This window comes from Schistocerca nitens, chromosome 3 (assembly GCF_023898315.1).
Source record: "Schistocerca nitens isolate TAMUIC-IGC-003100 chromosome 3, iqSchNite1.1, whole genome shotgun sequence".
NCBI lineage: Eukaryota > Metazoa > Arthropoda > Insecta > Orthoptera > Acrididae > Schistocerca > Schistocerca nitens.
The window spans coordinates 762067734-762082536 of NC_064616.1; the positions used below are offsets into that span (position 1 = coordinate 762067734).

A 14803-nucleotide genomic window follows, 5' to 3' on the forward strand; every position below is an offset into this window, starting at 1 on the left:
AATCTTTAGAAATGGCTGACAGCTCCTCCTCACTACGGATCCCTTGTATTATCTGCCTGTAAATTAATACTGGTTTCTGGAACTTCAGGATAACAGCTCAGTGATCATTTTATTTCTCTCTCGTGGTTTGTATTGTTGATGCAAATAAGTACATTCAAGAGAAGCTGCCAGTTGGTGTCGTCGAGATAACAGTTGTAAAACAAAAGGCTGCAAGCTTAAAACAAGAGAATGAATTGCAACTAGCTGAAGAATGTGAACAAGCCGAGCTGTCGGCTACCGAGTGCAGGCAAGCGTAGATCGTAACGTGATCCAAAGTGGCGCTGCCGAAGGTCAGGCTACTGTTTCAGGTTGACCTCCTGCGCAGATGCGGATCGCTATGTCACCATCACCACAGAAAGCACCTCTCTTCATTTATTTTAAGTGTCTCTGGAGTGCAGTACTGCAGTGGTGGAACAATTGCGAGCTAGCCTTAAATATGGATAAATGGAAAAGAGAACACGAAAGAGAAGAAGCCTTCCTGTCTCATTCAACGTTTGTGGTAAATCTCGACATGTAGATCATACATCTAAATATCGATAAAACGTGACACGAGCGCGTTAAAATGACTTGATAGCAAGGCTAAACCAGAATATTTCGATAGAATTCAATGGAACTTTGGAGTATATGTAAAGGAAACTTCATGCGGCTCTGTCATGAGAGCTATTCTTTAGTAGTGCCACTGTCGCCTTGAAATCGATCGAACACAGATAACCGCTGCTAAGTCTGTGGAATATCAGCACTTGATGGTAACACTGGCCACGGACATTCCTTACAAGTAAATGTGAGTTAATCCAATCCGTGCGAACAAGCGAAAAGATTCAAAATAGGTCGGTTACGTCATATGTAACGAGAGATTCACAATAACGAAACCGAGCGAGGTGGCGCAGTGGTTAGCACACTGGACTCGCATTCGGAAGGACGACGGTTCAATCCCGTCTCCGGCTATCCTGATTTAGGTTTTCCATGATTTCCCTAAATCGCTACAGGCAAATGCCGGGATGGTTCCTTTGAAAGGGCACGGCCGATTTCCTTCCCCATCCTTCCCTCACCCGAGCTTGCGCTCCGTCTCTAATGACCTCGTTGTCGACGGGACGTTAAACACTAATCTCCTCCTCCACAATAACGAAATATTTAACGACACCGACCACAGCGACGTAAGATGAAACAACTACACTAATCTAGAGCAGGGAAACTAGACACTAGGCTACGATGCATTAGAGCAAATCTTGGAAAATATAATGTAGTTACTCAGACTTTCATCCAACCCATTATTAAGTGTTTTCTCCTGTCGGAGATTCATACGAAAGAGGATTGAAAGAGAGAAGGTTCAAAGATGACCTTTGGGATTCGTCGTGGGTTCAAGCCATAGGTGCCTTTTCACAGCGAGTGTCACATTTTCTCAGAAAATTGCAGTAAGAGACTATTAGATAATGCCTTTGTACATCACAAACAAGATATCTCCACAGCTTCCTAGAACCCACCTTCCGAGCAGCGTCAAGGAACAACTCTGCGTCCTATAGTCGTTCTTATCGAGGGAGTTGTCTCAATGATTGACGCACAGCTCTCGCATTCGAGATGGTTCAGATTCCTCTTTCCAGTCAGAATTAAGTGTTCCCAGGTTGCTTTAAATCACTTTAGACGAGTGCCGATATTTTCTATTGGTCACTAGCGATTTCCTAATCCAGCTTGTTGAATCTCAGCTCGTGCTTTGTCACTTATGATCTCATTGTTTATGGGACGTTAGAATATAAACCTCCCTCCTCTGTCCATCTACCTATCCTTTCTTTCTTTCCTTCGAGGAGCCCAGTTCCGCCTTCCTCAGGATAACTGCAGAGAGCAAGAGACAACGTATTACTCAATAACGAACATGTTATAAGTGCAGCGTACGTGATATTTAAGCTACTTGATTGACGTTCTAGCTTAATTTGTGCTCCAGATTAAAATACGACTTAGTCCTTGCTCAGCTGGAAACACTCATAAACGTATTGGACTGGACAGGGCCGTCAATGCTCTACCTGTAACTCGCCACGTAAACTACATGTCATTTCGTCTAAAAGTGGCTTTGGGTGGCTCTCCGCACTTTCTCTAGTGAACTAGTTCACCGCTCAGATTATACATACAAAAAAATTTACAAGCAAAGTTTTGCTAATAAGTATTGCCCATTTAAATTTCGATCCGTTTAATTAGTCTGAATATTTCTTCCCTGACAGGATGGAAAAACTGTACGGAATGGGAGTTGGAGATAAATTTGTATGAAGTTTATTTAAGGTACACTCTTGTTATGTTTTACATTACTATAGCGGATGGTGCTTAGAACATTAACGAAGTACAAACCAGCCCAAAATTAGACTGTGGATGATTTATGATAAGAACTATTTTTCTATCGCGTTTTGCGATATCACCTTCAAATTTTGTGTTAATAATTATTTAGTGTAGATTTTCCTGACCACCACTTTAATAGTTCATGGAAACAATGGATCTAAGGATAAGAAACTTCTGATTTTGTTCGTACATCATGTGAAACCTTACTGTTGTTGACGTGCATAGATTACCATAGAAAATACTTGTCAAATACTCCGAATACTGCCAAATATCGTCTCTAATGACTTCAGCACCGATGGGACGTAAAGCTTTAATCTTTCTATTATTCCCAGAGTTTTCATGGAGATAAAATGGGATTACATATGATGACTGACTACATACGGAATTCAATCGAAATTCCAGTTTTCAAATTGCGTCTATTTATTCGTTTCCACATTCGCTGTCATGTCTACCAATGACGACAGTGCTGGAAGTGAAGTAACAGTCTACCTCCACGGGCCGTAGTTGTGTTGAGAATAAGCCCCGTAGACCCAGTCCTTAAAATAGTGCCTTTAGATATCTGTGAATTGTTAAAAAGTTCAGCTGTTCAGACGTCTAAGAGGCTTATAAAGTCAACTGAACTCGAAGCCACTTTACCATTCGCAATAGAGGCGAAGTGTTTTCTAACACCGGCAAACGACTGATTTACGCACATTGCCTTCACGGATTTCACAGCGAGATGCAGATTTGCATAAGGTCACAAGAAACGTATTCGGTAATTTGGCTGGAGCGTAGCGCATCCAAGACACACATCTCTCATCTTTTACTAGTAGTCGTCTTCGAAGAGAGACAATTAACGCAGGATAAGTGCTCAGTAAATCATTTCGCCGATAGTTATGACATGTAAGTGTGTCTGGCATGGTGTCCAGCAGTAAAGTGTGAGTCTAGAAACTGCGAGGTCGAGGGACAGCATCAACTAGATAGATGTGTTTGCAGGAGTTTATGATTTTACGTTTTCTTTCCAGAAAACTGTATTTCTTAAATTTTAATTTTTTTTTACTCTGTGAACCACTGTTGAGACATGATGATTTAAATTTCAGAAATTTGATGAGTTTCCCAATTCTTATTTTTCGATGATTGACAGTGTTCCAGCACTTATGTTCTCAATGTTTTCAGTATTAAAATGCCATTGTTACCGGTTATGGAAACCGATACTGCTCGTCTACTACATTTCTACAAGGTGAAGTGTTACGAGTTTAATGATCTACAATGTTAACGACATTTCATCACGGAGAGAATAGTCATTTCATGGCCAGACTTACTGCAAATTCTGTGCTGAAATTGGTTACCCACTCCATGAAATCCGGTGAAGATTAATGGTAGAGTCCGTTGACCCCATAATTTAAAACCGTTGCTGGCACTCCAACGGAGCGATTTTTCATATGCTTTCAGTGACTTACGAAACCATTTTGGATTTGTGCCATAGCTACTGGAGAAATGTAGCTTCTTAACAATGTGGTGTCTTTCACCATCTTATTTGTTGAAACAGTACGCACTTTTTTTAGCTATACTGGCGCACAGAAATTTGTGTACTCAAGAACGTAGGAGTATGTTGATCTATGCTTTAAGTGAACAGCGCAGTCATGTGGTAGCATACATTGACAGGTCTAAACAGGATTCTCCTCTTGGTTACCGTTCTGAATCGTGACTTTGAAATCGGAGTTCACTTGTGAAAGACATTTATCGTCCGTGATTCAGAGCTGCACTCCATCTTGAGTACTCTATAACACATGAAACGTGACGATGCCAATAAATATCCCGCTTTAGTTAAACTCTCTGAAAACTTTTGAAGTAAATTATGTACACACAACTGAGAAATAATTCTTGTATAGTAGGATTAGCTGCGTGCAGACGGGGGAAGGGCTTGTTATTCTACGAGACGACTCGCCACATGGGAAACTGAAGTTGGTAAAAACCATATTTCGCAGCCGTGGCCCACATGATACAGGGTTATTACAAATGATTGAAGCGATTTCACAGCTCTACAATAATTTTATTATTTGAGATATTTTCACAATGCTTTGCTCACACATACAAAAACTCAAAAAGTATTTTTATGCATTCACAAATGTTCGATTGTGCCCCTTTAGTGATTCGGCAGACATCAAGCCGATAATCAAGTTACTCCCACACTCGGCGCAGCATGTCCCCATCAATGAGTTCGAAAGCATCGTTGACGCGAGCTCGCAGTTCTGGCACGTTTCTTGGTAGAGGAGGTTTAAACACTGAATCTTTCACATAACCCCACAGAAAGAAATCGCATGGGGTTAAGGCGGGAGAGCGTGGAGGCCATGACATGAATTGCTGATCATGATCTCCACGACGACCGATCCATCGGTTTTCCAATCTCCTGTTTAAGAAATGCCGAACATCATGATGGAAGTGCGGTGGAGCACCATCCTGTTGAAAGATGAAGTCGGCGCTGTCGGTCTCCAGTTGGGGCATGAGCCAATTTTCCAGCATGTCCAGATACACGTGTCCTGTAACGTTTTTTACGCAGAAGAAAAAGGGGCCGTAAACTTTAAACCGTGAGATTGCACAAAACACGTTAACTTTTGGTGAATTGCGAATTTGCTGCACGAATGCGTGAGGATTCTCTACCGCCCAGATTCGCACATTGTGTCTGTTCGCTTCACCATTAAGAAAAAATGTTGCTTCATCATTGAAAACAAGTTTCGCACTGAACGCATCCTCTTCCATGAGCTGTTGCAACCGCGCCGAAAATTCAAAGCGTTTGACTTTGTCATCGGGTGTCAAGGCTTGTAGCAATTGTAAACGGTAAGGCTTCTGCTTTAGCCTTTTCCGTAAGATTTTCCAAACCGTCGGCTGTGGTACGTTTAGCTCCCTGCTTGCTTTATTCGTCGACTTCCGCGGGCTACGCGTGACACTTGCCCGCACGTGTTCAACCGTTTCTTGGCTCACTGCAGGCCGACCCGTCGATTTCCCCTTACAGAGGCATCCAGAAGCTTTAAACTGCGCATACCATCGCCGAATGGAGTTAGCAGTTGGTGGATCTTTGTTGAACTTCGTCCTGAAGTGTGTTGCACTGTTATGACTGACTGATGTGAGTGCATTTCAAGCACGACATACGCTTTCTCGGCTCCTGTCGCCATTTTGCCTCACTGCGCTCTCGAGCGCTCTGGCGGCAGAAACCTGAAGTGCGGCTTCAGCCGAACAAAACTTTATGAGTTTTTCTACGTATCTGTAGTGTGTCGTGACCATATGTCAATGAATGGAGCTACAGTGAATTTATGAAATCGCTTCAATCATTTGTAATTGCCCTGTACTTTTCACAGGGGCGAAAAGAACGTCGCCTTCCCACAAGCGCTTCCCATCTGAGTTCATGAAGTATCTCCGTAATATTCTGTTGGTTATCGAACCTACCAAATTAGGAGCATGCTTTTGAATTGCTACGATGTGTTCCTGACCTGGCTTGATGGGTATCCCAAAGGGTTACAAATACTTGATCAGCACTAACTAATCGGTCGCACTAGTGTTCTGTACATGGTCTGTTTTATAGATGAGCTACTATTTCCTAGAATAAACCGAAATTTAGCATTCGAATTCCCTACAACCGTCCTTACGTGCTCGTGGCATTTCATATCGCTTTGCTACATTACGCCTAGAATTTAATCAACTTGACTGTGTTAAGCAGCACATTCGAATATTACAGGGTTGTTTTTCCTACCCATCTACATTAGCTTACTGTTTTCTGCATTTAGAGCAAGCTGCCATTCATCGCACCAAATAGAAATTCTAAGTCATTCTGTAAACTCAGACAGTCACTCACCGACGACAGTTTCCCGTACACTACGCTATCACAGACAAAGAGTCGCAGATGGCTGCCCAACATTTCAGATCCTTTATGTGTATAGCGAACAAAAGCGGTACTATCACACTTCCCAGGGGCACTCCAGACGAAAGCCTTGTCTCTGATAAAACCATTAGAAGTCTAAAGTCGTAAATGTTTTGGTAGCTATGCATATTGCTCTTGCTCATTGAAGATATGTCGTGATGAAGCAGTATTTTAGAGATGAAACTGGCGAGAAAGACCAGGGTTCAAAACTGTGTCTGGCCACCATCCATATAGTTTTCCGGTTTCAAAAGAACAGCAGTGAAGCTTTCCCCACTATTTGTCCAGCTTCACGTTTCATTATCCAGATGTAATGTAATCAGAACGTGAAGTTCTCTCGCTAAATCCACATACCTTGGAGAACTTCGATGTAGGTGCTAATAGCCTTGCGATGTGGTGCAACGGTTAATATGCCGTACTCTCATTTGGGAAGTAGGTTTCAAATAGCCGGCAACCCATCCAGATTTAGGTTCTCCTAAAATCACTTAATGCGAATGCCAGAATGATTCGTTCAAAAAGGCCACGACCATTTTCCTGCGCTAACCTTGCCCATTCCGAGCTTGTACTCCGTCGACTGGTCCTAAAATCCTTTATTCCTTTGTAGGCTCTGACGATCATCCAGTGGATGGATCGCTCCTCTTTTAATATCATCCGCACTTCTCAATCTCCAAAAAGCGGTAGCATAATTGATAATGGGGAGCAACTTGTTGACGAAGTTTTGCAGCTGATGATGTGCGTAGAGCGCCATCTGGAGGCCGTATCAAGAAGTGTCATGAGTTCTGTGTGTGGCTCAGAGTGGTTGTGGGGGCGTCAGACGTGTAGTCGGGGTAGGGCCGTGGATGTAATTTGGCTTTGGCTTGTGCTGAGGCGGGTTCCGCAATGCGCCACTGTTATCGACCGACCGGTATTGATCGTACCACCTCAGATAGCGCCGCCATTATGCCGCCGCGAAATTGCACTGCTCATGACTTCAACTATTAATATTTCCTACTCTATTGCTTCTGACATCACTTTTACAACCAGCTTATTTCGGCTGTACACTTGTGTAATGAGGCTATAAACCCTTGTTACTGACGAAACGTCACGCTCCTAATCAACTTGGTTCTACTGCTTGCAGAATAGCATTTATGTATCACGTTACGGTACTTTTAGCATTAATTACTATTAATTTTTTTAAATTATGACAAGAATTTGGCTGATTTTGATCATTTATAGATATTAGAAAAGCACTTTATTCTATTAATTAGGTATAGTTATTAGCTTTTCCATTTCGCACTCCACTCTCCAGTAGCAGATTTAGGGAATTCTATTTCCCATATCCTCATTAAGGCGACAAATATCTTCAGGTATGGATTCATTCCAGTAAATACCAATGACAAATTACATTGTAGTAATTTTCTAATATCCAGACTTTCAGTAAAGAATGGCTAAAAGGAAGTCAATAATACGAGGGTAATCCCAAAAGTAATGTCTCCTATTTTTATGAGTACATAGACCTGTTTATTTCTACAATGGTTTACATCAGATTACAGCTTGAACATTTAGCTATTTTTCGACATAATCACCATTTCTGTCGATGTATTTTTGTAGACGCTGTGTCAGTTTTTGTATGCCCATGTCATACCAGCTCGCCGCCATGCTGTTCAGAAAGTTATGAACCTCTTCTTTCACCTCGTCGTCGAAGCTGAATCACTGGGACCATAATTAACGCTGACAGGTACTGTGAGACTCTGAAAAAACTCAAACGGGCATTTCAGAACCGGAGAAGAGGAATGTTGAGCAAGGGCGTACACATTCTCCATGACAACGCTCGCCCACACATCGCTCGGCAAACCGTTGCTCTCATGCAACAGTTTCAGTAGAACATAATCACCCACCCACCCTATAGTCCTGTCTTGGCGCCCAGTGACTATCACTTGTTCCCTAGGTTAAAAGAACATTTGGCCGGAAAACGATTCAGCTCCGACGACGAGGTGAAATAAGAGGTTAATAACTTTCTGAACAGCATGGCGGCGAGCTGGTATGACATGGGCATACAAAAACTGCCAAAGCGTCTACAAAAATGCATCGACAGAAATGGTGATTATATCGAAAAATAGCTAAATGTTCAAGCTGTAAACTAATTTAAACATTTGTAGAAATAAACAGGTCTATGTACTTATAAAAAAATAGGAGACCTTACTTTTGAGATTACCCTCGTACATTTATTCCCTAGTGGCCCTCGGAATAAGGAACCATTTTTCTGACGAAAAATGGAGTCTCCAACCCGGCTGGATTCCTGGAAATATTTCGTGCATTCCAACAAACTTCATCCAGTATCCTCGTAAAATTGATCGACAGATGAATGAAACTACTACTACTACTACAGCTCACATACATTTAATGAACAGAAATACTTAAGGAAACTAACTTTTTCGGTGGAGTAAAGTATTTGTCAATGTGCCTAAGTTGTTCCCACACGTGTCTCAAGTCGTAGCTGCCTGTACACAAAAGTGTGGTGTTGGCTTACGGATAGTTTGCATCGATGTCGAGAAGAGATATCCAGTCGTTTATGGGTCATTTTTTGTTGAAATAAATTTGATAGAACGTTGAAAGATTTTTTTTTCGAAATGCGTTGCAGAAAGGCAAGCTCTATGCTAAAACTGATTAAGTTGAGCCTTACTTCGTCATCGACATTATATGCAGATACACCTAAAATAGAAGATTTCCGCAAAATCTTCGAAAAAAGGCTGTATTCTGTAAACAAGCTGTTTCCATACCCCATTTTCCCGAAGGTGTCTCGTTAAACACTGATTTAATTTAACAACAATTTAACGCACGGCCATCGTTAATAAGAAATCAGCTTACTTTGATAAGAGTAATAAAGTAAATCTTCAATTTGGTTTTGTGGAAATGACCCTTCGCAACGTAAGAGTACGCCCTATACTAGGTGCTTCTGGAGGCGATAGTATGAACAAGTTTAAAGTTACATAATTCTTACAAAAATGTGCCCTTTTGACAGCGAGTGTAGTTAATTTTGATGTTATAAATGAAAGAATTCTTACAAAATGGTTACATTTTAAAAATTGTTGAAACTATTTGAGGATAAAAACGTAGGAGTAATTTTCAACTGTTCAGATAAAGTGTTCGTAATCACAAATCAGTTTTCAGGTCTTTTCACAACTTTATGTGTAGTTCTTCCAGTGATATTGTGACATACTTTCATGAGAGGAGTACTTTTATCAGCGTGAGAGACAAATTTGTCATTTGGGTTCGTAATCTCGTGCCCACTTCGCTCTTTAGATTGTCCCCACAGTCGAGACTCCAATTGTCCACTGAACATGATCGGGGCGGGGTAAAGTATAGGGCGAGAATGAAGCTTGACTACATTAGGTAAGTTCCGTGGATGTACGAGGGCGTAGTGAATAGAAATACCTTTGAATTTCATATGTGAAAAATCTTAAAAGGTTGTTTGAATAAAACAAACTTCGTTTACTTTATACAGCTTCATTCTTCATGTCTACATATTTATTTCTCAGCGTAGTCACCGAGGTGACGGACACATTTCTCCCAACGAGAGAGCAGTTTGTTGATACTGTCACTTTAATATGTTTGATTTTGTTGACGGAGCCACAACCTCACCTCTGCTTGCACCGCTTCACCATTATCAAAGTGAAGTCCTCGAAGGTGGGACTGTATGGAGGATGACTGCAGATGTTGCAGCGCTCGCGTGTGTGGTCTGGCATTCTGAAGCTGAAGGAGAGGATGCCCCATGTGTGGAAGAACTCTTCGAATTGGAAATTAGATTACAGCACGCTATTCTTCATGCACCGCGAGATTAACACACTACAATACGGAACCCTGTAGTGGCAGAGGGTTGCAACTAGCGTCAGGGAAGCTGGCAAGTCGTCCGAGTAATATGCGATACCTCAACCGATATTGAGGACAGAATAAAAAATTCAGAGCCTTCACTTCTCAGCACAACCTCGTCTGTTGCAGTAGTTATGTAGAAATGAAGAAACTTTCGCAGTATAGACTAGCACGTGGAGTTCCATCATAAGAAAAGCCGCAATAAAAGCACTACCTTGTGTACTTAAAAATAAAAGTTTCATCGTGGCTGAAATTTCATGTAAAACTGTAAGGGCTTCCGTAACTGGGTGAGCCATTTCTCAATACAGTAGAAGACAGGTGTATCAGAAATATACAGGTATCATTTCCAGCACGGCCATGTCTCCTAAAAGGGTGTAAAAGAACACCCGAGTCGAGGAATCGAGGACAGATTTACTTCTGGTCCACTTCTTATACCTTTCACGAACGAATTATCAAGCCGAAATTGAGAAAAAATATGATATACTTTTTGATGCCATAAAGCTATCTTATGCGTAATTCATTACAATTACCTCACAAATATTCCCGTACCCCAATAGGGATGTGACCTCATATGAAAACAGTGAGAACAAAAACTACTGCATGTTACATAGAACATTTGTTAGTAATATCAAACAATACATGGAGAGTGTACATACTATTTTGGATTTTATTTTGTGGAAGAAATTGTTTTATATAGTCAGGGCACAGAGCAACATTATACTTCTCTAATGTCGGGTGCAGGGTCACACATTGGTGTGGTTGCTGTTGATTCTGTCAGTAGGTGGGATTATAATAGTCATGGCCTTCATCTCGACAGGAAGGGGAAGGGTAAATTGGCTGGGGAAATAGCAGGAAAGTTAAAGGGGGGAGGCACTGTCATGAGTGGTAAAATACCAGTGGTTATAAGGTTCAGAAAAGATCCTTTTTAGGGTAGGGAGAACAGAAAGAAAGCAAATTTTAAGAGAGGTTAGAACTGAGACAAACCCAAAGTTTGAGAAAGAAATCAAAAAACATAGTTCCAGGTTATTACATCAGCATAAGCAGCTATTAGTTAAGAATTTTCAACAGTCAGTAGAACTCTACCAAATTTTAACTCAGTCAATGTGAAATGTCAGCTATCTTTATTGCATCAAAATATTCGAGGACTGAGAAATAAAATTAATGAATTAACTATCTGCATAGATGAATTAGTCTGCAAACCCAGCTGACATAATCTGCCTCTCTGAACATCATGTGACCACTGGCATAGAACTTTTAAGTGTTACAGGGTTTAGGTTAGCATCTCACTTTTGTAGATCAGAAATGGAGAAAGGAGGAGTTGCCACATTCATTAGGAACTGTCATAAATTTAAGAACATAGACATTCATAAATTTTTCCTAGAACAGCATATGGAAGCATGTGCAACAGAATTAGAATTTCACAAAAAATCGTTCATAATATTAAGTGTATATCGAGCACCTGCAGGTAACTTTAATCTGTTTGTAAACCACCTTGAAGCTGTACTGGCCCATTTAACAACCAAAAACAAAGAAATAGTGGTTGCTGGTGATTTCAATGTAGGTTTCCTTAAAGACTCTCCCAATAAGAACTTATTTGAGTTAGTAACACTATCATTCAACTTAATTCCCACTGTAAAGTTCCCCACTAGGGTAGCCACTTGCTCACAAACAGCCATCGATAATGTCTTTATAGAAAACTCCAATGAACAAAATTATATTACAAAACCAATAGTCAATGGCCTCTCAGACCATGACATGCAGTTCCTTCTGTTAAATGTTAATACTGAAGAGGATATAAAATCTGTTAAATCTGAGCTCAAGAGGGTAATAAGTAAGCCAAAAATTGATTATTTTAGGACACTCCTCAGAGACAGTCACCGGACTGATGTTTACAGTGGTCATGGCATGAATGAAAAATTTAACACTTTTGCTAATAAAGTGCTTACCTTATTCGAACACTGTTTTCCCCCAAAACGTACCAAGATTAGAGAAAAGTTTACAAAACAGCCATGGATTACTCGAGGAATAGGGGTATCTTGTAAAACAAAAAGAAAACTGTATCTGTCAATCCGAAAAAGTTTCGATGTTGATGCTATAGCACATTACAAGAAATACTGCAAAATATTAAAGACTGTAATACGGATGTCAAAGCAAATATATTACAAGGAAAAGATAGTCATATCAGATAACAAAATAAAGACAATATGGGATATAGTGAAGAAGGAGACCGGTAGAACCAGACATGAAGAGGAACAAATAGCATTAAGAGTAAATGATACATTGGTGACAGATGTGTATAGTGTTGCAGAACTTTTTAATAAACATTTTATAACTGTTACTGAAAAGATGGGGTTGTCAGGTTCGGTAGATGCTGCTATGGAATACCTCAGACCAGAAATTTCAAGCAACTTCCATAATATGAATTTGACCCTCACTACCCAAACAGAAATAATGTCCATCATAAAATCTTTAAAATCAAAAACATCTAGTGGGTATGATGAAATATCAACAAAGTTGATTAAAGAATGTGATTCTGAGCTAAGTAATATATTAAGCTATCTGTGTAACCAGTCATTTATCACTGGAATATTTCTTGAATGGCTGAAATATGCTGAAGTTAAGCCACTGTTTAAGAAGGGAGATAAAGAAATAGCATCAAATTTCCGTCCAATTTCACTGTTGCCAGCATTCTCAAAAATTTTCGAAAAAGTAATGTACAATCGACTTTATAACCATCTTATCTCAAATAACATACTGTCAAAGTCACAGTTTGGATTTCTAAAAGGTTCTGATATTGAGAAGGCTATCTACACTTACAGTGAAAATGTGCTTAATTCATTAGACAAAAAATTGCAGGCAACTGGTATTTTTTGTGATCTGACAAAGGCATTTGACTGTGTAAATCATAATATCATTTTAAGTAAATTAGAGTATTATAGTGTAACAGGAAATGCTGCAAAATGGTTCAAATCTTATATCTCTGGCAGGAAACAAAGCGTGTTATTAGGAAAGAGACATGTATCAAGCTATCAGGCATCATCCAACTGGGAACTAATTACATGTAGGGTCCCACAAGGTTCCATTTTAGGGCCCTTACTTTTTTTTGTGTATATCAATGACCTTTCATCAGTAACATTACCAGATGCCAAGTTCGTTTTGTTTGCCGATGATACAAACATTGCAATAAATAGCAAATCAAGCGTAGTCTTAGAAAGATCAGCTAATAAAATATTTGTGGACATTAGTCACTGGTTGCTAGCCGATTCTTTGTCACTAAACTTTGAAAAAACACACTACATGCAGTTCAGAACTCGTAAGGGGTGTCCCACGAGTATGTGTCTAACATACGATGACAATAAGATAGAAGAAGTAGACAGTGTTAAATTCTTGGGATTACAGCTTGATAATAAATTCAACTGGGAGGAGCACACCACAGAACTGCTGAAGCGTCTTAACAAATCTCTGTCTGCAATGCGAATTTTGTCAGACATAGGGGATATAAAAATGAAAAAGCTGGCATACTATGCTTACTTTCATTCCATAATGTCATATGGGATTATTTTTTGGGGTAATTCATCAAGCCAAGCTAAAGTTTTCCAGGCACAAAAACGTGCAGTAAGAGTTATATGTGGTGTGAACTCAAGAACATCCTGCAGAAGCCTGTTTAGGGAACTAGGGATACTAACTACTGCTTATGAAATGAAATGAAATGAAATTTGTCATTAAAAATGTATCCCTTTTTCAAACCAACAGCTCAATTCATGGAATCAGTACTAGAAATAAGAATAATCTTCACAAGGATTTAAAGTCACTTAGTCTTGTACAAAAAGGTGTGCATTATTCAGGAACACACATTTTCAATAACTTGCCAGCAGCCATAAAAAGCTTAACAACCAGTGAAATTCAGTTTAAGAGAAGCCTAAGGGATTTATTGGTGGCCAACTCATTCTACTCCATTGATGAATTTCTCAGTAAAACCAACTGATTTGTATATATATATATATATATATATATATATATATATATATAAAGTACAATATAACGTCTGCGCAATTTCAGTGCAGTAATGTGTTCATTGTAAATGTGTGTGTGTGTAAGTACAATCTAACTTCTGCACCATTTCAGTGCAGTGATGTGTTCACTGTAAATAAGTATTATAGTAGTTGTATTACATGTTTATTACCTTACAAATAAATAAAAACCTTTTTTTTATTTTAAATTCAGTGCATTAGTATTTGTAAAATGACTTTCATATAGCGTTCATTAAAAAATGACGATCATTCCACTTGGGACCTGTGGAATGGTACATTAGCTTATTTGTTTTAGTTGTAAATATTTGTAATGTATTGTTGTTTTTCTGACATGTTCCACATCCTTGAGGACGACCTCACTACGGATCAATTGGAATGAAAGTAAATCTAATCTAATCTATGAGCGTGTTTTACTTCTACAGTCCTGATCAGGATACCTGTTGGCATTTGGACCACTTGACTTGGCAGGCCAGTGCTACCCACCATCGAATCTTAATTCAGAATTACTGTGTGTCTTTTTTTAATGTGTTGACAACAATGTACTTTCACCTGGAGGTCTACCTCATTTATTAGTTGTAATCTCTGCTTTCCCTCTCTGTATTAGTTCAGAGGCCACTCTAATTTTGAATGGTAGCAGATTCGTATTTTTTTGTTTACTCATTTTCTAAAG

General features: G+C 39.7%; 1 long non-coding RNA gene across 1 annotated transcript in view; it reads left to right on the forward strand.

Annotated features, from left to right (window-relative positions):
* Positions 1–14803, forward strand: part of LOC126249754 (uncharacterized) — a 281246-nt gene that overhangs the window by 109292 nt on the left and 157151 nt on the right. The window lies entirely within an intron of this gene.